The sequence below is a fragment of the Ranitomeya variabilis genome, chromosome 6 (genome assembly GCF_051348905.1).
Source record: "Ranitomeya variabilis isolate aRanVar5 chromosome 6, aRanVar5.hap1, whole genome shotgun sequence".
NCBI classification, from domain to species: domain Eukaryota; kingdom Metazoa; phylum Chordata; class Amphibia; order Anura; family Dendrobatidae; genus Ranitomeya; species Ranitomeya variabilis.
The window spans coordinates 579,247,200-579,269,727 of NC_135237.1; positions in this window are offsets into that span (position 1 = coordinate 579,247,200).

The following is a 22,528-nucleotide window of genomic DNA, read 5'->3' on the forward strand; positions in this document are numbered from 1 at the left end:
TGATGATCATCAGCTATCCTGCCTTACCTGTGTGTGTTATGTAGCGGTGATGATCATCAGCTATCCTTCCTTACCTGTGTGTTCTGTAGTGGTGATGATCATCAGCTATCCTTCCTTACCTGTGTGTTATGTAGTGGTGATGATCATCAGCTATCCTTCCTTACCTGTGTGTTATGTAGTGGTGATGATCATCAGCTATCCTTCCTTACCTGTGTGTTATGTAGTGGTGATGATCATCAGCTATCCTTCCTTACCTGTGTGTTATGTAGTGGTAATGATCATCAGCTATCCTTCCTTACCTGTGCGTTATGTAGCGGTGATGGTCATCAGCTATCCTTCCTTACCTGTGCGTTATGTAGCGGTGATGGTCATCAGCTATCCTTCCCTGCCTGTGAGTTATGTACTGTTGATGATCATCAGCTATCCTTCCTTACCTGTGTGTTCTGTAGTGGTGATGATCATCAGCTATCCTTCCTTACCTGTGTGTTGTGTAGTGTTGATGATCATCAGCTATCCTTCCTTACCTGTGTGTGTTATGTAGTGGTGATGATCATGAGCTATCCTTCCTTACCTGTGTGTTATGTAGTGGTGATGATCATCAGCTATCCTTCCTTACCTGTGTGTTATGTAGTGGTGATAATCATCAGCTATCCTTCCTTACCTGTGTTATGTAGTGGTGATGATCATCAGCTATCCTTCCTTATCTGTGTGTTCTGTAGTGGTGATGATCATCAGCTATCCTTCCTTACCTGTGTGTTCTGTAGTGGTGATGATCATCAGCTATCCTTCCTTACCTGTGTGTGTTATGTAGTGTTGATGATCATCAGCTATCCTTCCTTACCTGTGTGTTATGTAGTGGTGATGATCATCAGCTATCCTTCCTTACCTGTGTGTTATGTAGTGGTGATGATCAGCTATCCTTCCTTAGCTGTGTGTTATGTAGTGGTGATGATCATGAGCTATCCTTCCTTACCTGTGTGTGTTATGTAGTGTTGATGATCATCAGCTATCCTTCCTTACCTGTGTGTTATGTAGTGGTGATGATCATCAGCTATCCTTCCTTACCTGTGTGTTATGTAGTGGTGATGATCAGCTATCCTTCCTTACCTGTGTGTTATGTAGTGGTGATGATCATGAGCTATCCTTCCTTACCTGTGTGTTATGTAGTGGCGATGATCATCAGCTATCCTTCCTTACCTGTGTGTTATGTAGTGGTGATGATCATCAGCTATCCTTCCTTACCTGTGTGTGTTATGTAGTGTTGATGATCATCAGCTATCCTTCCTTACCTGTGTGTTATGTAGTGGTGATGATCATCAGCTATCCTTCCTTACCTGTGTGTTATGTAGTGGTGATGATCAGCTATCCTTCCTTACCTGTGTGTTATGTAGTGGTGATGATCATGAGCTATCCTTCCTTACCTGTGTGTTATGTAGTGGCGATGATCATCAGCTATCCTTCCTTACCTGTGTGTTATGTAGTGGTGATGATCATCAGCTATCCTTCCTTACCTGTGTGTTCTGTAGTGGTGATGATCATCAGCTATCCTTCCTTACCTGTGTGTGTTATGTAGTGTTGATGATCATCAGCTATCCTTCCTTACCTGTGTGTTATGTAGTGGTGATGATCATCGGCTATCCTTCCTTACCTGTGTGTTATGTAGTGGTGATAATCATCAGCTATCCTTCCTTACCTGTGAGTTATGTAGTGGTGATGATCATCAGCTATCCTTCCTTACCTGTGTGTTATGTAGTGGTGATGATCATCAGCTATCCTTCCTTACCTGTGTGTTATGTAGTGGTGATGATCATCAGCTATTCTTCCTTACCTGTGCGTTATGTAGCGGTGATGGTCATCAGCTATCCTTCCCTGCCTGTGAGTTATGTAGTGGTGATAATCATCAGCTATCCTTCCTTACCTGTGTGTTATGTAGTGGTGATGATCATCAGCTATCCTTCCTTACCTGTGTGTTATGTAGCGGTGATGATCATCAGCTATCCTGCCTTACCTGTGTGTGTTATGTAGCGGTGATGATCATCAGCTATCCTTCCTTACCTGTGTGTTCTGTAGTGGTGATGATCATCAGCTATCCTTCCTTACCTGTGTGTTATGTAGTGGTGATGATCATCAGCTATTCTTCCTTACCTGTGCGTTATGTAGCGGTGATGGTCATCAGCTATCCTTCCCTGCCTGTGTGTTCTGTAGTGGTGATGATCATCAGCTATCCTTCCTTACCTGTGTGTTATGTAGTGGTGATGATCATCAGCTATTCTTCCTTACCTGTGTGTTATGTAGTGGTGATCATCAGCTATCCTTCCTTACCTGTGTGTTATGTAGTGGTGATGATCATCAGCTATCCTTCCTTACCTGTGTGTTATGTAGTGGTGATGATCATCAGCTATCCTTACCTGTGTGTTATGTAGTGGTGATAATCATCAGCTATCCTTCCTTACCTGTGTGTTATGTAGCGGTGATGATCATCAGCTATCCTTACCTGTGTGTTCTGTAGAGGTGATGATCATCAGCTATCCTTCCTTACCTGTGTGTTGTGTAGTGTTGATGATCATCAGCTATCCTTCCTTACCTGTGTGTGTTATGTAGTGGTGATGATCATGAGCTATCCTTCCTTACCTGTGTGTTCTGTAGTGGTGATGATCATCAGCTATCCTTCCTTACCTGTGTGTTATGTAGTGGTGATAATCATCAGCTATCCTTCCTTACCTGTGTTATGTAGTGGTGATGATCATCAGCTATCCTTCCTTACCTGTGTGTTATGTAGTGGTGATGATCATCAGCTATCCTTCCTTACCTGTGTGTTATGTAGTGGTGATGATCATCAGCTATCCTTCCTTAGCTGTGTGTTATGTAGTGGTGATGATCATCAGCTATCCTTCCTTACCTGTGTGTTCTGTAGAGGTGATGATCATCAGCTATCCTTCCTTACCTGTGTGTTATGTAGTGGCGATGATCATCAGCTATCCTTCCTTACCTGTGTGTTATGTAGTGGTGATGATCATCAGCTATCCTTCCTTACCTGTGTGTGTTATGTAGTGTTGATGATCATCAGCTATCCTTCCTTACCTGTGTGTTATGTAGTGGTGATGATCATCGGCTATCCTTCCTTACCTGTGTGTTATGTAGTGGTGATGATCATCAGCTATCCTTCCTTACCTGTGAGTTATGTAGTGGTGATGATCATCAGCTATCCTTCCTTACCTGTGTGTTATGTAGTGGTGATGATCATCAGCTATTCTTCCTTACCTGTGTGTTATGTAGTGGTGATGATCATCAGCTATTCTTCCTTACCTGTGCGTTATGTAGCGGTGATGGTCATCAGCTATCCTTCCCTGCCTGTGAGTTATGTAGTGGTGATAATCATCAGCTATCCTTCCTTACCTGTGTGTTCTGTAGAGGTGATGATCATCAGCTATCCTTCCTTACCTGTGTGTTGTGTAGGGGTGATGATCATCAGCTATCCTTCCTTACCTGTGTGTGTTATGTAGTGGTGATGATCATGAGCTATCCTTCCTTACCTGTGTGTTATGTAGTGGTGATGATCATCAGCTATCCTTCCTTACCTGTGTGTTATGTAGTGGTGATAATCATCAGCTATCCTTCCTTACCTGTGTTATGTAGTGGTGATGATCATCAGCTATCCTTCCTTACCTGTGTGTTATGTAGTGTTGATGATCATCAGCTATCCTTCCTTACCTGTGTGTTATGTAGTGGTGATGATCATCAGCTATCCTTCCTTACCTGTGTGTTATGTAGTGGTGATGATCATCAGCTATCCTTCCTTACCTGTGTGTTATGTAGCGGTGATGGTCATCAGCTATCCTTCCCTGCCTGTGTGTTATGTAGTGGTGATAATCATCAGCTATCCTTCCTTACCTGTGTTATGTAGTGGTGATGATCATCAGCTATCCTTCCTTACCTGTGTGTTATGTAGTGTTGATGATCATCAGCTATCCTTCCTTACCTGTGTGTTATGTAGTGGTGATGATCATCAGCTATCCTTCCTTACCTGTGTGTTATGTAGTGGTGATGATCATCAGCTATCCTTCCTTACCTGTGTGTTATGTAGTGGCGATGATCATCAGCTATCCTTCCCTGCCTGTGAGTTATGTAGTGGTGATAATCATCAGCTATCCTTCCTTACCTGTGTGTTATGTAGTGGTGATGATCAGCTATCCTTCCTTAGCTGTGTGTTATGTAGTGGTGATGATCATCAGCTATCCTTCCTTACCTGTGTGTTATGTAGTGGTGATGATCAGCTATCCTTCCTTAGCTGTGTGTTATGTAGTGGTGATGATCATCAGCTATCCTTCCTTACCTGTGTGTTATGTAGCGGTGATGATCATCAGTTATCTTCCTTACCTGTGTGTGTTATGTAGCGGTGATGATCATCAGCTATCCTTCCTTACCTGTGAGTTCTGTAGGGGTGATGATCATCAGCTATCCTTCCTTACCTGTGTGTTATGTAGGGGTGATGATCATCAGCTATCCTTCCTTACCTGTGTGTGTTATGTAGTGGTGATGATCATCAGCTATCCTTCCTTACCTGTGTGTTATGTAGTGGCGATGATCATCAGCTATCCTTCCTTACCTGTGTGTTATGTAGTGGTGATGATCATCAGCTATCCTTCCTTACCTGTGTGTTATGTAGTGGTGATAATCATCAGCTATCCTTCCTTACCTGTGTTATGTAGGGGTGATGATCATCAGCTATCCTTCCTTACCTGTGTGTTATGTAGTGGTGATGATCATCAGCTATCCTTCCTTACCTGTGTGTTATGTAGTGGTGATGATCATCAGCTATCCTTCCTTACCTGTGTGTTATGTAGTGGTGATGATCAGCTATCCTTCCTTAGCTGTGTGTTATGTAGCGGTGATGATCATCAGCTATCCTTACCTGTGAGTTCTGTAGGGGTGATGATCATCAGCTATCCTTCCTTACCTGTGTGTTATGTAGGGGTGATGATCATCAGCTATCCTTCCTTACCTGTGTGTGTTATGTAGTGGTGATGATCATCAGCTATCCTTCCTTACCTGTGTGTTATGTAGTGGCGATGATCATCAGCTATCCTTCCTTACCTGTGTGTTATGTAGTGGTGATGATCATCAGCTATCCTTCCTTACCTGTGAGTTATGTAGCGGTGATGATCATCAGCTATCCTTCCTTACCTGTGTGTTATGTAGTGGTGATGATCATCAGCTATCCTTCCTTACCTGTGAGTTATGTAGCGGTGATGATCATCAGCTATCCTTCCTTACCTGTGTGTTCTGTAGAGGTGATGATCATCAGCTATCCTTCCTTACCTGTGTGTTCTGTAGTGGTGATGATCATCAGCTATCCTTCCTTACCTGTGTGTTATGTAGTGGTGATAATCATCAGCTATCCTTCCTTACCTGTGTGTGTTATGTAGTGTTGATGATCATCAGCTATCCTTCCTTACCTGTGTGTTATGTAGTGGTGATGATCATCAGCTATCCTTCCTTACCTGTGAGTTATGTAGTGGTGATGATCATCAGCTATCCTTCCTTACCTGTGTGTTATGTAGTGGTGATGATCATCAGCTATCCTTCCTTACCTGTGTGTTATGTAGTGGTGATGATCATCAGCTATTCTTCCTTACCTGTGCGTTATGTAGCGGTGATGGTCATCAGCTATCCTTCCTTACCTGTGTGTGTTATGTAGAGGTGATGATCATCAGCTATCCTTCCCTGCCTGTGAGTTATGTAGTGGTGATAATCATCAGCTATCCTTCCTTACCTGTGTGTTATGTAGTGGTGATGATCATCAGCTATCCTTCCTTACCTGTGTGTTATGTAGTGGTGATGATCATCAGCTATCCTTCCTTACCTGTGAGTTATGTAGTGTTGATGATCATCAGCTATCCTTCCTTACCTGTGTGTTATGTAGTGGTGATGATCATCAGCTATCCTTCCTTACCTGTGTGTGTTATGTAGTGTTGATGATCATCAGCTATCCTTCCTTACCTGTGTGTTATGTAGTGGTGATGATCATCAGCTATCCTTCCTTACCTGTGAGTTATGTAGTGGTGATGATCATCAGCTATCCTTCCTTACCTGTGTGTTATGTAGTGGTGATGATCATCAGCTATCCTTCCTTACCTGTGTGTTATGTAGTGGTGATGATCATCAGCTATTCTTCCTTACCTGTGCGTTATGTAGCGGTGATGGTCATCAGCTATCCTTCCTTACCTGTGTGTGTTATGTAGAGGTGATGATCATCAGCTATCCTTCCCTGCCTGTGAGTTATGTAGTGGTGATAATCATCAGCTATCCTTCCTTACCTGTGTGTTATGTAGCGGTGATGATCATCAGCTATCCTTCCTTACCTGTGTGTTATGTAGCGGTGATGATCATCAGCTATCCTGCCTTACCTGTGTGTGTTATGTAGCGGTGATGATCATCAGCTATCCTTCCTTACCTGTGTGTTCTGTAGTGGTGATGATCATCAGCTATCCTTCCTTACCTGTGTGTTATGTAGTGGTGATGATCATCAGCTATCCTTCCTTACCTGTGTGTTATGTAGCGGTGATGATCATCAGCTATCCTTACCTGTGTGTTCTGTAGAGGTGATGATCATCAGCTATCCTTCCTTACCTGTGTGTTGTGTAGTGTTGATGATCATCAGCTATCCTTCCTTACCTGTGTGTGTTATGTAGTGGTGATGATCATGAGCTATCCTTCCTTACCTGTGTGTTATGTAGTGGTGATGATCATCAGCTATCCTTCCTTACCTGTGTGTTATGTAGTGGTGATGATCATCAGCTATCCTTCCTTACCTGTGTGTTATGTAGTGGTGATGATCATCAGCTATCCTTCCTTACCTGTGTGTTATGTAGTGGTGATGATCAGCTATCCTTCCTTAGCTGTGTGTTATGTAGTGGTGATGATCATCAGCTATCCTTCCTTACCTGTGTGTGTTATGTAGTGTTGATGATCATCAGCTATCCTTCCTTACCTGTGTGTTATGTAGTGGTGATGATCAGCTATCCTTCCTTAGCTGTGTGTTATGTAGTGGTGATGATCATCAGCTATCCTTCCTTACCTGTGTGTGTTATGTAGTGGTGATGATCATCAGCTATCCTTCCTTACCTGTGTGTTATGTAGTGGTGATGATCATCAGCTATCCTTCCTTCTCTGTGTGTTCTGTAGTGGTGATGATCATCAGCTATCCTTCCTTACCTGTGTGTGTTATGTAGTGTTGATGATCATCAGCTATCCTTCCTTACCTGTGTGTTATGTAGTGGTGATGATCATCGGCTATCCTTCCTTACCTGTGTGTTATGTAGTGGTGATGATCATCAGCTATCCTTCCTTACCTGTGAGTTATGTAGTGGTGATAATCATCAGCTATCCTTCCTTACCTGTGAGTTATGTAGTGATGATAATCATCAGCTATCCTTCCTTACCTGTGAGTTATGTAGTAGTGGTGATAATCATCAGCTATCCTTCCTTACCTGTGTGTTATGTAGTGGTGATGATCATCAGCTATCCTTCCTTACCTGTGTGTTATGTAGCGGTGATGATCATCAGCTATCCTTCCTTACCTGTGTGTGTTATGTAGTTGTGATGATCATCAGCTATCCTTCCTTACCTGTGTGTTATGTAGGGGTGATGATCATCAGCTATCCTGCCTTACCTGTGTGTGTTATGTAGCGGTGATGATCATCAGCTATCCTTCCTTACCTGTGTGTTATGTAGCGGTGATGATCATCAGCTATCCTTACCTGTGTGTTCTGTAGAGGTGATGATCATCAGCTATCCTTCCTTACCTGTGTGTTGTGTAGGGGTGATGATCATCAGCTATCCTTCCTTACCTGTGTGTGTTATGTAGTGGTGATGATCATGAGCTATCCTTCCTTACCTGTGTGTTATGTAGCGGTGATGATCATCAGCTATCCTTCCTTACCTGTGTGTGTTATGTAGTGTTGATGATCATCAGCTATCCTTCCTTACCTGTGTGTTATGTAGTGGTGATGATCATCGGCTATCCTTCCTTACCTGTGTGTTATGTAGTAGTGATGATCATCAGCTATCCTTCCTTACCTGTGAGTTATGTAGTGGTGATAATCATCAGCTATCCTTCCTTACCTGTGAGTTATGTAGTAGTGGTGATAATCATCAGCTATCCTTCCTTACCTGTGAGTTATGTAGTAGTGGTGATGATCATCAGCTATCCTTCCTTACCTGTGTGTGTTATGTAGTGTTGATGATCATCAGCTATCCTTCCTTACCTGTGTGTTATGTAGCGGTGATGATCATCAGCTATCCTTCCTTACCTGTGTGTTATGTAGTGGTGATGATCATCAGCTATCCTTCCTTACCTGTGTGTTATGTAGCGGTGATGATCATCAGCTATCCTGCCTTACCTGTGTGTGTTATGTAGCGGTGATGATCATCAGCTATCCTTCCTTACCTGTGTGTTCTGTAGTGGTGATGATCATCAGCTATCCTTCCTTACCTGTGTGTTATATAGTGGTGATGATCATCAGCTATCCTTCCTTACCTGTGTGTTATGTAGTGGTGATGATCATCAGCTATCCTTCCTTACCTGTGTGTTATGTAGTGGTGATGATCATCAGCTATCCTTCCTTACCTGTGTGTTATGTAGTGGTAATGATCATCAGCTATCCTTCCTTACCTGTGCGTTATGTAGCGGTGATGGTCATCAGCTATCCTTCCTTACCTGTGCGTTATGTAGCGGTGATGGTCATCAGCTATCCTTCCCTGCCTGTGAGTTATGTACTGTTGATGATCATCAGCTATCCTTCCTTACCTGTGTGTTCTGTAGTGGTGATGATCATCAGCTATCCTTCCTTACCTGTGTGTTGTGTAGTGTTGATGATCATCAGCTATCCTTCCTTACCTGTGTGTTGTGTAGTGGTGATGATCATCAGCTATCCTTCCTTACCTGTGTGTGTTATGTAGTGGTGATGATCATGAGCTATCCTTCCTTACCTGTGTGTTATGTAGTGGTGATGATCATCAGCTATCCTTCCTTACCTGTGTGTTATGTAGTGGTGATAATCATCAGCTATCCTTCCTTACCTGTGTTATGTAGTGGTGATGATCATCAGCTATCCTTCCTTATCTGTGTGTTCTGTAGTGGTGATGATCATCAGCTATCCTTCCTTACCTGTGTGTTCTGTAGTGGTGATGATCATCAGCTATCCTTCCTTACCTGTGTGTGTTATGTAGTGTTGATGATCATCAGCTATCCTTCCTTACCTGTGTGTTATGTAGTGGTGATGATCATCAGCTATCCTTCCTTACCTGTGTGTTATGTAGTGGTGATGATCAGCTATCCTTCCTTAGCTGTGTGTTATGTAGTGGTGATGATCATCAGCTATCCTTCCTTACCTGTGTGTTATGTAGTGGTGATGATCATGAGCTATCCTTCCTTACCTGTGTGTTATGTAGTGGCGATGATCATCAGCTATCCTTCCTTACCTGTGTGTTATGTAGTGGTGATGATCATCAGCTATCCTTCCTTACCTGTGTGTTCTGTAGTGGTGATGATCATCAGCTATCCTTCCTTACCTGTGTGTGTTATGTAGTGTTGATGATCATCAGCTATCCTTCCTTACCTGTGTGTTATGTAGTGGTGATGATCATCGGCTATCCTTCCTTACCTGTGTGTTATGTAGTGGTGATAATCATCAGCTATCCTTCCTTACCTGTGAGTTATGTAGTGGTGATGATCATCAGCTATCCTTCCTTACCTGTGTGTTATGTAGTGGTGATGATCATCAGCTATCCTTCCTTACCTGTGTGTTATGTAGTGGTGATGATCATCAGCTATTCTTCCTTACCTGTGCGTTATGTAGCGGTGATGGTCATCAGCTATCCTTCCCTGCCTGTGAGTTATGTAGTGGTGATAATCATCAGCTATCCTTCCTTACCTGTGTGTTATGTAGTGGTGATGATCATCAGCTATCCTTCCTTACCTGTGTGTTATGTAGCGGTGATGATCATCAGCTATCCTGCCTTACCTGTGTGTGTTATGTAGCGGTGATGATCATCAGCTATCCTTCCTTACCTGTGTGTTCTGTAGTGGTGATGATCATCAGCTATCCTTCCTTACCTGTGTGTTATGTAGTGGTGATGATCATCAGCTATTCTTCCTTACCTGTGCGTTATGTAGCGGTGATGGTCATCAGCTATCCTTCCCTGCCTGTGTGTTCTGTAGTGGTGATGATCATCAGCTATCCTTCCTTACCTGTGTGTTATGTAGTGGTGATGATCATCAGCTATCCTTCCTTACCTGTGTGTTATGTAGTGGTGATCATCAGCTATCCTTCCTTACCTGTGTGTTATGTAGTGGTGATGATCATCAGCTATCCTTCCTTACCTGTGTGTTATGTAGTGGTGATGATCATCAGCTATCCTTCCTTACCTGTGTGTTATGTAGTGGTGATGATCATCAGCTATCCTTACCTGTGTGTTATGTAGTGGTGATAATCATCAGCTATCCTTCCTTACCTGTGTGTTATGTAGCGGTGATGATCATCAGCTATCCTTACCTGTGTGTTCTGTAGAGGTGATGATCATCAGCTATCCTTCCTTACCTGTGTGTGTTATGTAGTGGTGATGATCATGAGCTATCCTTCCTTACCTGTGTGTTCTGTAGTGGTGATGATCATCAGCTATCCTTCCTTACCTGTGTGTTATGTAGTGGTGATAATCATCAGCTATCCTTCCTTACCTGTGTTATGTAGTGGTGATGATCATCAGCTATCCTTCCTTACCTGTGTGTTATGTAGTGGTGATGATCATCAGCTATCCTTCCTTACCTGTGTGTTATGTAGTGGTGATGATCATCAGCTATCCTTCCTTAGCTGTGTGTTATGTAGTGGTGATGATCATCAGCTATCCTTCCTTACCTGTGTGTTCTGTAGAGGTGATGATCATCAGCTATCCTTCCTTACCTGTGTGTTATGTAGTGGCGATGATCATCAGCTATCCTTCCTTACCTGTGTGTTATGTAGTGGTGATGATCATCAGCTATCCTTCCTTACCTGTGTGTTCTGTAGTGGTGATGATCATCAGCTATCCTTCCTTACCTGTGTGTGTTATGTAGTGTTGATGATCATCAGCTATCCTTCCTTACCTGTGTGTTATGTAGTGGTGATGATCATCGGCTATCCTTCCTTACCTGTGTGTTATGTAGTGGTGATGATCATCAGCTATCCTTCCTTACCTGTGAGTTATGTAGTGGTGATGATCATCAGCTATCCTTCCTTACCTGTGTGTTATGTAGTGGTGATGATCATCAGCTATCCTTCCTTACCTGTGTGTTATGTAGTGGTGATGATCATCAGCTATTCTTCCTTACCTGTGCGTTATGTAGCGGTGATGGTCATCAGCTATCCTTCCCTGCCTGTGAGTTATGTAGTGGTGATAATCATCAGCTATCCTTCCTTACCTGTGTGTTCTGTAGAGGTGATGATCATCAGCTATCCTTCCTTACCTGTGTGTTGTGTAGGGGTGATGATCATCAGCTATCCTTCCTTACCTGTGTGTGTTATGTAGTGGTGATGATCATGAGCTATCCTTCCTTACCTGTGTGTTATGTAGTGGTGATGATCATCAGCTATCCTTCCTTACCTGTGTGTTATGTAGTGGTGATAATCATCAGCTATCCTTCCTTACCTGTGTTATGTAGTGGTGATGATCATCAGCTATCCTTCCTTACCTGTGTGTTATGTAGTGTTGATGATCATCAGCTATCCTTCCTTACCTGTGTGTTATGTAGTGGTGATGATCATCAGCTATCCTTCCTTACCTGTGTGTTATGTAGTGGTGATGATCATCAGCTATCCTTCCTTACCTGTGTGTTATGTAGCGGTGATGGTCATCAGCTATCCTTCCCTGCCTGTGTGTTATGTAGTGGTGATAATCATCAGCTATCCTTCCTTACCTGTGTTATGTAGTGGTGATGATCATCAGCTATCCTTCCTTACCTGTGTGTTATGTAGTGTTGATGATCATCAGCTATCCTTCCTTACCTGTGTGTTATGTAGTGGTGATGATCATCAGCTATCCTTCCTTACCTGTGTGTTATGTAGTGGTGATGATCATCAGCTATCCTTCCTTACCTGTGTGTTATGTAGTGGCGATGATCATCAGCTATCCTTCCCTGCCTGTGAGTTATGTAGTGGTGATAATCATCAGCTATCCTTCCTTACCTGTGTGTTATGTAGTGGTGATGATCAGCTATCCTTCCTTAGCTGTGTGTTATGTAGTGGTGATGATCATCAGCTATCCTTCCTTACCTGTGTGTTATGTAGTGGTGATGATCAGCTATCCTTCCTTAGCTGTGTGTTATGTAGTGGTGATGATCATCAGCTATCCTTCCTTACCTGTGTGTTATGTAGCGGTGATGATCATCAGTTATCTTCCTTACCTGTGTGTGTTATGTAGCGGTGATGATCATCAGCTATCCTTACCTGTGAGTTCTGTAGGGGTGATGATCATCAGCTATCCTTCCTTACCTGTGTGTTATGTAGGGGTGATGATCATCAGCTATCCTTCCTTACCTGTGTGTGTTATGTAGTGGTGATGATCATCAGCTATCCTTCCTTACCTGTGTGTTATGTAGTGGCGATGATCATCAGCTATCCTTCCTTACCTGTGTGTTATGTAGTGGTGATGATCATCAGCTATCCTTCCTTACCTGTGTGTTATGTAGTGGTGATAATCATCAGCTATCCTTCCTTACCTGTGTTATGTAGTGGTGATGATCATCAGCTATCCTTCCTTACCTGTGTGTTATGTAGTGGTGATGATCATCAGCTATCCTTCCTTACCTGTGTGTTATGTAGTGGTGATGATCAGCTATCCTTCCTTAGCTGTGTGTTATGTAGCGGTGATGATCATCAGCTATCCTTACCTGTGAGTTCTGTAGGGGTGATGATCATCAGCTATCCTTCCTTACCTGTGTGTTATGTAGGGGTGATGATCATCAGCTATCCTTCCTTACCTGTGTGTGTTATGTAGTGGTGATGATCATCAGCTATCCTTCCTTACCTGTGTGTTATGTAGTGGCGATGATCATCAGCTATCCTTCCTTACCTGTGTGTTATGTAGTGGTGATGATCATCAGCTATCCTTCCTTACCTGTGAGTTATGTAGCGGTGATGATCATCAGCTATCCTTCCTTACCTGTGTGTTATGTAGTGGTGATGATCATCAGCTATCCTTCCTTACCTGTGAGTTATGTAGCGGTGATGATCATCAGCTATCCTTCCTTACCTGTGTGTTCTGTAGAGGTGATGATCATCAGCTATCCTTCCTTACCTGTGTGTTATGTAGTGGTGATGATCATCAGCTATCCTTCCTTACCTGTGTGTGTTATGTAGTGTTGATGATCATCAGCTATCCTTCCTTACCTGTGTGTTATGTAGTGGTGATGATCATCAGCTATCCTTCCTTACCTGTGAGTTATGTAGTGGTGATGATCATCAGCTATCCTTCCTTACCTGTGTGTTCTGTAGTGGTGATGATCATCAGCTATCCTTCCTTACCTGTGTGTGTTATGTAGTGTTGATGATCATCAGCTATCCTTCCTTACCTGTGTGTTATGTAGTGGTGATGATCATCAGCTATCCTTCCTTACCTGTGAGTTATGTAGTGGTGATGATCATCAGCTATCCTTCCTTACCTGTGTGTTATGTAGTGGTGATGATCATCAGCTATCCTTCCTTACCTGTGTGTTATGTAGTGGTGATGATCATCAGCTATTCTTCCTTACCTGTGCGTTATGTAGCGGTGATGGTCATCAGCTATCCTTCCTTACCTGTGTGTGTTATGTAGAGGTGATGATCATCAGCTATCCTTCCCTGCCTGTGAGTTATGTAGTGGTGATAATCATCAGCTATCCTTCCTTACCTGTGTGTTATGTAGTGGTGATGATCATCAGCTATCCTTCCTTACCTGTGTGTTATGTAGTGGTGATGATCATCAGCTATCCTTCCTTACCTGTGAGTTATGTAGTGGTGATGATCATCAGCTATCTTTCCTTACCTGTGTGTGTTATGTAGTGTTGATGATCATCAGCTATCCTTCCTTACCTGTGTGTTATGTAGTGGTGATGATCATCAGCTATCCTTCCTTACCTGTGAGTTATGTAGTGGTGATGATCATCAGCTATCCTTCCTTACCTGTGTGTTATGTAGTGGTGATGATCATCAGCTATCCTTCCTTACCTGTGTGTTATGTAGTGGTGATGATCATCAGCTATTCTTCCTTACCTGTGCGTTATGTAGCGGTGATGGTCATCAGCTATCCTTCCTTACCTGTGTGTGTTATGTAGAGGTGATGATCATCAGCTATCCTTCCCTGCCTGTGAGTTATGTAGTGGTGATAATCATCAGCTATCCTTCCTTACCTGTGTGTTATGTAGCGGTGATGATCATCAGCTATCCTTCCTTACCTGTGTGTTATGTAGCGGTGATGATCATCAGCTATCCTGCCTTACCTGTGTGTGTTATGTAGCGGTGATGATCATCAGCTATCCTTCCTTACCTGTGTGTTCTGTAGTGGTGATGATCATCAGCTATCCTTCCTTACCTGTGTGTTATGTAGTGGTGATGATCATCAGCTATCCTTCCTTACCTGTGTGTTATGTAGCGGTGATGATCATCAGCTATCCTTACCTGTGTGTTCTGTAGAGGTGATGATCATCAGCTATCCTTCCTTACCTGTGTGTTGTGTAGTGTTGATGATCATCAGCTATCCTTCCTTACCTGTGTGTGTTATGTAGTGGTGATGATCATGAGCTATCCTTCCTTACCTGTGTGTTATGTAGTGGTGATGATCATCAGCTATCCTTCCTTACCTGTGTGTTATGTAGTGGTGATAATCATCAGCTATCCTTCCTTACCTGTGTGTTATGTAGTGGTGATGATCATCAGCTATCCTTCCTTACCTGTGTGTTATGTAGTGGTGATGATCATCAGCTATCCTTCCTTACCTGTGTGTTATGTAGCGGTGATGATCATCAGCTATCCTGCCTTACCTGTGTGTGTTATGTAGCGGTGATGATCATCAGCTATCCTTCCTTACCTGTGTGTTCTGTAGTGGTGATGATCATCAGCTATCCTTCCTTACCTGTGTGTTATGTAGTGGTGATGATCATCAGCTATCCTTCCTTACCTGTGTGTTATGTAGCGGTGATGATCATCAGCTATCCTTACCTGTGTGTTCTGTAGAGGTGATGATCATCAGCTATCCTTCCTTACCTGTGTGTTGTGTAGTGTTGATGATCATCAGCTATCCTTCCTTACCTGTGTGTGTTATGTAGTGGTGATGATCATGAGCTATCCTTCCTTACCTGTGTGTTATGTAGTGGTGATGATCATCAGCTATCCTTCCTTACCTGTGTGTTATGTAGTGGTGATAATCATCAGCTATCCTTCCTTACCTGTGTGTTATGTAGTGGTGATGATCATCAGCTATCCTTCCTTACCTGTGTGTTATGTAGTGGTGATGATCATCAGCTATCCTTCCTTACCTGTGAGTTATGTAGTGGTGATGATCATCAGCTATCCTTCCTTACCTGTGTGTTATGTAGTGGTGATGATCATCAGCTATCCTTCCTTACCTGTGTGTTATGTAGTGGTGATGATCATCAGCTATTCTTCCTTACCTGTGCGTTATGTAGCGGTGATGGTCATCAGCTATCCTTCCTTACCTGTGTGTGTTATGTAGAGGTGATGATCATCAGCTATCCTTCCCTGCCTGTGAGTTATGTAGTGGTGATAATCATCAGCTATCCTTCCTTACCTGTGTGTTATGTAGCGGTGATGATCATCAGCTATCCTTCCTTACCTGTGTGTTATGTAGTGGTGATGATCATCAGCTATCCTGCCTTACCTGTGTGTGTTATGTAGCGGTGATGATCATCAGCTATCCTTCCTTACCTGTGTGTTATGTAGTGGTGATGATCATCAGCTATCCTTCCTTACCTGTGTGTTATGTAGCGGTGATGATCATCAGCTATCCTTACCTGTGTGTTCTGTAGAGGTGATGATCATCAGCTATCCTTCCTTACCTGTGTGTTGTGTAGTGTTGATGATCATCAGCTATCCTTCCTTACCTGTGTGTGTTATGTAGTGGTGATGATCATGAGCTATCCTTCCTTACCTGTGTGTTATGTAGTGGTGATGATCATCAGCTATCCTTCCTTACCTGTGTGTTATGTAGTGGTGATGATCATCAGCTATCCTTCCTTACCTGTGTGAGTTATGTAGTGGTGATGATCATCAGCTATCCTTCCTTACCTGTGTGTTATGTAGTGGTGATGATCATCAGCTATCCTTCCTTACCTGTGTGTTATGTAGTGGTGATGATCAGCTATCCTTCCTTAGCTGTGTGTTATGTAGTGGTGATGATCATCAGCTATCCTTCCTTACCTGTGTGTTCTGTAGTGGTGATGATCATCAGCTATCCTTCCTTACCTGTGTGTGTTATGTAGTGTTGATGATCATCAGCTATCCTTCCTTACCTGTGTGTTATGTAGTGGTGATGATCATCGGCTATCCTTCCTTACCTGTGTGTTATGTAGTGGTGATGATCATCAGCTATCCTTCCTTACCTGTGAGTTATGTAGTGGTGATGATCATCAGCTATCCTTCCTTACCTGTGTGTTATGTAGTGGTGATGATCATCAGCTATCCTTCCTTACCTGTGTGTTATGTAGTGGTGATGATCATCAGCTATTCTTCCTTACCTGTGCGTTATGTAGCGGTGATGGTCATCAGCTATCCTTCCCTGCCTGTGAGTTATGTAGTGGTGATAATCATCAGCTATCCTTCCTTACCTGTGTGTTCTGTAGAGGTGATGATCATCAGCTATCCTTCCTTACCTGTGTGTTGTGTAGGGGTGATGATGATCAGCTATCCTTCCTTACCTGTGTGTGTTATGTAGTGGTGATGATCATGAGCTATCCTTCCTTACCTGTGTGTTATGTAGTGGTGATGATCATCAGCTATCCTTCCTTACCTGTGTGTTATGTAGTGGTGATGATCATCAGCTATCCTTCCTTACCTGTGTTATGTAGTGGTGATGATCATCAGCTATCCTTCCTTACCTGTGTGTTATGTAGTGTTGATGATCATCAGCTATGCTTCCTTACCTGTGTGTTATGTAGTGGTGATGATCATCAGCTATCCTTCCTTACCTGTGTGTTATGTAGTGGTGATGATCATCAGCTATCCTTCCTTACCTGTGTGTTATGTAGCGGTGATGGTCATCAGCTATCCTTCCCTGCCTGTGTGTTATGTAGTGGTGATAATCATCAGCTATCCTTCCTTACCTGTGTTATGTAGTGGTGATGATCATCAGCTATCCTTCCTTACCTGTGTGTTATGTAGTGTTGATGATCATCAGCTATCCTTCCTTACCTGTGTGTTATGTAGTGGTGATGATCATCAGCTATCCTTCCTTACCTGTGTGTTATGTAGTGGTGATGATCATCAGCTATCCTTCCTTACCTGTGTGTTATGTAGCGGTGATGGTCATCAGCTATCCTTCCCTGCCTGTGAGTTATGTAGTGGTGATAATCATCAGCTATCCTTCCTTACCTGTGTGTTATGTAGTGGTGATGATCAGCTATCCTTCCTTAGCTGTGTGTTATGTAGTGGTGATGATCATCAGCTATCCTTCCTTACCTGTGTGTTATGTAGTGGTGATGATCAGCTATCCTTCCTTAGCTGTGTGTTATGTAGTGGTGATGATCATCAGCTATCCTTCCTTACCTGTGTGTTATGTAGCGGTGATGATCATCAGTTATCTTCCTTACCTGTGTGTGTTATGTAGCGGTGATGATCATCAGCTATCCTTACCTGTGAGTTCTGTAGGGGTGATGATCATCAGCTATCCTTCCTTACCTGTGTGTTATGTAGTGGTGATGATCAGCTATCCTTCCTTGCCTGTGTGTTATGTAGTGGTGATGATCATCAGCTATCCTTCCTTACCTGTGTGTTATGTAGTGGCGATGATCATCAGCTATCCTTCCTTACCTGTGTGTTATATAGTGGTGATGATCATCAGCTATCCTTCCTTACCTGTGTGTTCTGTAGTGGTGATGATCATCAGCTATCCTTCCTTACCTGTGTGTGTTATGTAGTGTTGATGATCATCAGCTATCCTTCCTTACCTGTGTGTTATGTAGTGGTGATGATCATCGGCTATCCTTCCTTACCTGTGTGTTATGTAGTGGTGATGATCATCAGCTATCCTTCCTTACCTGTGAGTTATGTAGTGGTGATAATCATCAGCTATCCTTCCTTACCTGTGAGTTATGTAGTGGTGATAATCATCAGCTATCCTTCCTTACCTGTGAGTTATGTAGTAGTGGTGATAATCATCAGCTGTCCTTCCTTACCTGTGAGTTATGTAGTGGTGATGATCCTCAGCTATCCTTCCTTACCTGTGAGTTATGTAGTAGTGGTGATAATCATCAGCTATCCTTCCTTACCTGTGTGTTTTGTAGTGGTGATGATCCTCAGCTATCCTTCCTTACCTGTGTGTGTTATGTAGTTGTGATGATCATCAGCTATCCTTCCTTACCTGTGTGTTATGTAGTGGTGATGATCATCAGTTATCTTCCTTACCTGTGTGTGTTATGTAGCGGTGATGATCATCAGCTATCCTTACCTGTGAGTTCTGTAGGGGTGATGATCATCAGCTATCCTTCCTTACCTGTGTGTTATGTAGGGGTGATGATCATCAGCTATCCTTCCTTACCTGTGTGTGTTATGTAGTGGTGATGATCATCAGCTATCCTTCCTTACCTGTGTGTTATGTAGTGGCGATGATCATCAGCTATCCTTCCTTACCTGTGTGTCATGTAGTGGTGATGATCATCAGCTATCCTTCCTTACCTGTGTGTTCTGTAGTGGTGATGATCATCAGCTATCCTTCCTTACCTGTGTGTGTTATGTAGTGTTGATGATCATCAGCTATCCTTCCTTACCTGTGTGTTATGTAGTGGTGATGATCATCGGCTATCCTTCCTTACCTGTGTGTTATGTAGTGGTGATGATCATCAGCTATCCTTCCTTCTCTGTGTGTTCTGTAGTGGTGATGATCATCAGCTATCCTTCCTTACCTGTGTGTGTTTTGTAGTGGTGATGATCCTCAGCTATCCTTCCTTACCTGTGTGTTATGTAGTGGTGATGATCATCAGCTATCCTTCCTTATCTGTGAGTTATGTAGTGGTGATAATCATCAGCTATCCTTCCTTACCTGTGTGTTATGTAGTGTTGATGATCATCAGCTATCCTTCCTTACCTGTGTGTTATGTAGTGGTGATGATCATCAGCTATCCTTCCTTACCTGTGTGTTTTGTAGTGGTGATGATCCTCAGCTATCCTTCCTTACCTGTGAGTTATGTAGTGGTGATAATCATCAGCTATCCTTCCTTACCTGTGTGTGTTATGTAGTGTTGATGATCATCAGCTATCCTTCCTTACCTGTGAGTTATGTAGTAGTGATGATCATCAGCTATCCTTCCTTACCTGTGTGTTATGTAGTAGTGATGATCATCAGCTATCCTTCCTTACCTGTGAGTTATGTAGTAGTGATGATCATCAGCTATCCTTCCTTACCTGTGTGTTCTGTAGAGGTGATAATCATCAGCTATCCTTCCTTACCTGTGTGTTTTGTAGTGGTGATGATCCTCAGCTATCCTTCCTTACCTGTGTGTGTTATGTAGTTGTGATGATCATCAGCTATCCTTCCTTACCTGTGTTTTATGTAGTGGTGATGATCATCAGCTATCCTTCCTTGCCTGTGTGTTGTGTAGTGGTGATAATCATCAGCTATCCTTCCTTAGGCTGGTTTCACACTTGCGTTTCGATCTGCAGCGTTTTAGCGCTAAAAAACGCATGCGTTTTTTTTCTATACTTAACATTAAAAACGCATGCGTTTTTTAGCATGCGTTTTGACGCGTTTTCGGCAACGCATGCGTTTTTTGAAGCATGCGTTTAGTTGCAGAAATGCAACCTGTAGTAATTTGTAGCGGCGTTTTTTTGCCGCAAAAAAACGCATGCGTTTTTTCGCGGCAAAAAAATGTATTGCTGTCTATGTAAACACATGCGTTTTTAAGCACATGCGTTTGCTTGCGTTATAAAAACGCATGCGTTTTTATAGAAAAACACAAGAAAAACACAAGAAAACCCAAGAAAAAACAAGAAAACCCTAACCCTAACCCTAAACACAAGAAAAAACAAGAAAACCCTAACCCTAGCCCTAACCCTAGGGTTACTAGGGATCCTAACCCTAACCCTAGGGATCCTAACCCTAACCCTAGCTATTTCTGTTTATAGTGGCTTTTCTAGTTGATTTTGATGATTGGCAGCTGTCACACACTTCTCAGCATGCGTTTAAAAAACGCAAACGTAGGAAAAAACGCATATAAACGCGGCAAAACGCCGCATTTTTTTTCTGCATGCAAAAACGCATGCGTCTAAAAAACGCGGCGTTTTGCCGCGTTTACATGCGCTTTTTCACCACATGCGGTTTTTTTTAAAACGCTGCAAATCAAAACACAAGTGTGAAACCAGCCATACCTGTGTGTTCTGTAGTGGTGATGATCATCAGCTATCCTTCCTTACCTGTGTGTTATGTAATGGTGATGATCATCAGCTATTCTTCCTTACCTGTGTGTTATGTAGCGGTGATGGTCATCAGCTATCCTTCCTTACCTGTGTGTTATGTAGAGGTGATGATCATCAGCTATCCTTCCTTACCTGTGTGTTATGTAGGGGTGATGATCATCAGCTATCCTTCCTTACCTGTGTGTTATGTAGTGGTGATCATCATCATCTATCCTTCCTGACCTGTGTGTTATGTAGTGGTGATGATCATCAGCTATCCTTCCTTACCTGTGTGTTATGTAGCGGTGATGGTCATCAGCTATCCTTCCTTACCTGTGTGTTACGTAGAGGTGATGATCATCAGCTATCCTTCCTTACCTGTGTGTTGTGTAGTGGTGATGATCATCAGCTATCTGTTATGAACTGGTGGTTTAGGAGCAACATGGGATGAGCTCTGGAGGAGGTGGTACCTGTACTAACCGCAGTTCCTGAGCTTATCACAACACTAGAAGTAGCCGTGGGATGTTCCTGTCACTCCCTAGACACCTCGTCACAGCCGGAGGACTAACTACCCTTAAAGATGGAAACAGGAAAGCTATCTTGCCTCAGAGAAAATCCCCAAAGGAAAGGCAGCCCCCCACAAATATTGACTGTGAGTGCAGAGGGAAATGACATACGCAGAATGAAATCAGAATGTAGCAAAGGAGGCCAGTCTAGCTAGATAGATAGAACAGGACAGAATACTGTGTGGTCAGTATAAAAAAAAACTAGAAAAATCCACCACAGAGTTTACAAAAATCTCCACACCTGACTAAAGGTGTGGAGGGTAAATCTGCTTCCCCAGAGCTTCCAGCTTAACTGAATAAATCCATATTGACAAGCTGGACAAGAAAAAACATAGAAAGAGCTGAACGATTAAGTCCACAATATGTGGACAGCAAAAGAACAAGCAAGGACTTATCTTTGCTGAACTGGTCAGAATATCAGGGAAATCCAAGCAGAGATGTGAATCCAACCAGGAACCAATGACAACTGGCCCAGGCTGAAGGATAGAGCCAGGATAAATAGCCGAGCCAGAAAGACGATCAGTGGAAGCAGCTGCTGACTGCTAAATCCAAGGAGCAGCAGTTCCACTCAAAACCACCGGAGGGAGCCCAAGAGCAGAACTCACAAAAGTGCCACTTACAACCACCGGAGGGAGCCCAAGAGCGGAATTCACAACAGTCCCCCCCCTTGAGGAGGGGTCCCTGAACCCTCACCAGAGCCCCCAGGCCGATCAGGGCGAGCCAAGTGAAAGGCATGAACCAAATCGGTGGCATGGACATCGGAGGCAACAACCCAAGAATTATCCTCCTGGCCATAACCCTTCCACTTGACAAGATACTGAAGCCTCCGCCTCGAAAAACGAGAATCCAAAATTTTCTCCACCAAATATTCCAACTCCCCCTCAACCAACACCGGGGCAGGAGGATCAACCGAGGGAACAACGGGCACCACATATCTCCGCAACAAAGATCTATGGAAAACATTATGGATGGCAAAAGAGGCTGGAAGGGCCAAACGAAAAGACACCGGATTGATAATCTCAGAAATCTTATAAGGACCAATAAACCGAGGCTTGAACTTAGGGGAAGAAACCTTCATAGGAACATGACGAGAAGATAACCAGACTAAATCCCCCACCCGAACCCGGGGACCAACACACCGACGGCGGTTAGCAAAACGTTGAGCCTTTTCCTGAGACAACGTCAAATTGTCTACCACATGAGTCCAAATCTGCTGTAACCTGTCCACCACAGAATCCACACCAGGACAATCAGAAGGCTCAACCTGCCCCGAAGAAAAACGAGGATGAAAACCAAAATTACAAAAGAAAGGCGAAACCAAAGTAG